Here is a 2,793-nt window from a genome sequence, read left to right as displayed (position 1 = left end):
ACCTGGTCCGATCCCGAGTTAAAGCGATTCAATTCGTTGACTCGAAACTTGGACCGACGGACGTACGACTCGAAACGGGTTATAGCGGGCCTATCGGCACGTTGACCTATATTTTTGAGTCATAAAAGGTGCGTTCGACCCGAGGCACATACCCTCTCTTAAACTGTGTGCCTACGGGAATTCTACACGTTTTGTTACGTTCTTCCCTGCCTTACCTGTTCTCCCTGAAATATCCTTCCTACCGAATAAAGAGTTAAATCTTATAAGGCTGGACGTAACAAATGTATTTGATATTGTATTTGTAAATTAAGTTATAATATTAATTAGTATATAAAATAACAAAAAAAAAATGTTTTTATGCAGGAACGTTTTTTTATTTTACAATTTCTTCCTTTCGCCCAAATAAAATTTTTAATTTAGGAAAAATGTTAATAAGTTAAAGTTTATACATTTCAAAAATAAATAGTTAAAGTTAGAAATTAAATTATTCAAAATTAACTAAGGTAAATTAAAAGTTATTAACTATTTAATTTTAAAGTTAAAATTATTATTAACTTTCAACTTTTTAACTAATTACTACCAAATTTTGATGTTTTCATAATTTAAGTAACCAATTTTTATATTTAAAGTATTCAGAAAAATTTTTGAAAAAATAAAAAAATTTTTACTAAAAAATTCATAACGCTACTAGTTTTTGAGAGTTTAGTAATACTGATATAAAAATTTGTTGGGGTCAGATAGATGCCGGGATGATTACTGGGGTTAAAGTTAAGGGGTTACACCAACCTAGACGTTCGAAAAACAGGCCTAACTTTGATATTTTATTCCTGCTAAACGGGTAGTGGGAATTAAATGAAATTTTGTGCGATTATTGGCTTATGTTTCGACAATATAAAAAAATTTTTTTATTAAACAATGGCGACGAAAGCAGAAATATGGCCGCCGACACACATCGAGGTTTGGAAAAACGCATTTTGCGGTGACCACTGTCCCGTCTAAACGATCCATCTGAAACAAAAAAAACAAAATGATGTTTTTAAGCTAACAGTAGTGGTTTGTCGGCAACGATGGCCGATTGTCGATTTTATCGTTCGTTACAAAATGACGATGAGTTAAAGTTAAAATTTAAAAATAACAAAAAATTTTCGTCCTTTTCATTTTTTTAAATTTTTAATGAAGATCGATAAAAAAAAGATCATCACCGACAAAAGAAGAGTATTGTGTAAAATTGTTTCTGAGAGTATTGTGTAAAAATTTGAAAACAATCCATCGATTAGTTTTTGAGATCTCGTGGTCACCGTCTTTGAAAACCATGTTTCAAGAGAAACGCGTTTAAAGTTTCAAGTTTAGTTCTACTATTGTTAACAGCCAAATTTTGCACTTTACCTTTAGTCGACAGCGCTCTGTGAAGACCTCTGTTGACGGCGAGCAATCCTTCTTTCTGCGCTCGTACTTCGGCCACATCGATGCGCGCTCGGTCTTGATTTTTGCAATATGCAGCACAACTCTTTTATTATCATTAATAAATATGCGGCAACACCATCATTAAATGTGCATGCAGCAATATTGGCAGCAATTTGCACAACGTGTGCACCGTTGTGCTGTAGTTTTGGCGCTATGCGCCAAATCAGATTGTTCAAACTTTCGTTAACGTTTGCGTAAATCCACCGACGCATCTCTTCAGTAAATTATCACTAGAAAGTTGTTCAAATATTGGCTTTAATCACATCATCGTCCAGTGGCGATTTATGTTGATATTGCTCCAATTCGAGCACTCGAATACTCGATCCCGTTTTACTCAACTCTCTGTAATTCCGGCATTTTTGCAGTTATCAACATAAAACTTTCAGGATATATTCTCGAAACTTAAAGATTCAAGAAAATGTAATAAAAAAAAATCAATTTTTTTTTCCCGCTAGGTTGGTGTAACCCCTTAAATTACAAAATCCAAGATAATATTTTTAATAATATCAAATTCAACCTTTTTTTTTATTAGCGAGATGGGAGGGTATGCATTTACGCATACCCTCGCCACCGATGACTCACGGGCGAGGGTTATGTGGGACTCACGGGTTTGCGAGCGGGAAGGCTAGGTCATTCCCGCTCGCGTGCAATACCTGTACTACCCATTAAACCCACCTCGGGTGGCCAAGTCTGCGTGAATTGGGGGACACCCCGGGAATTGCTGTCCAGCCTAACTGCCGGAGGCCCCCCCCCCCTACGCAGGCGCGCCATTTGGCGACGCGCGTCGCTCCGGGCAAGCGGGCGTCTCCAGCTGGAGAGTCCCGCTCACCCGGTTGATCCATCTGGCCTGGATCAATCCGGCCATCAATTGGAGACGGGGGGAGACTTGTCCTTCCAGGGTTTCCCCCATCGCCACCACTACTTCCCCCCTTTCTCCGCGACATGCGGGGAAAGGGAGAGACGGGGGACCACTTGGTGCTGGGTCCCCCGAATTATCACCCACGTCGAGGGAACGGAGGGCAGAGACGAGCAGCGCCCCGAGCAGGCTCCGCCCCCTCGACAGCCCGCTAGATTGGATTGGGGGGGGAGAGGAGGCCTCGAGCACAAACCTCGAGGCCAAGCCCCCCTGCGGGCAGGCATTTCCAAAGTCCGAAGGAAGGGTCGCCCTATACGAGCGACCCGGGTCGTCCCTCCGTACCGGCCTCGGCGCGCCCACGCCTCTCTTCTTGCTCTCCGGAGGGCGTCCTTGCCCTCCCCCAGCCGACCGTCGGAGGCCCGAACGGGGCCGCCGCAGTGGCGACCAGGGGTGCGAGGGCATGAGGGCCTGGT

The sequence above is a fragment of the Monomorium pharaonis genome, chromosome 3, assembly GCF_013373865.1.
Source record: "Monomorium pharaonis isolate MP-MQ-018 chromosome 3, ASM1337386v2, whole genome shotgun sequence".
Taxonomy (NCBI): Eukaryota; Metazoa; Arthropoda; class Insecta; order Hymenoptera; family Formicidae; genus Monomorium; species Monomorium pharaonis.
The sequence above is the reverse complement of the archived record's forward strand: the minus strand, read 5'-3'. Positions refer to the sequence as shown.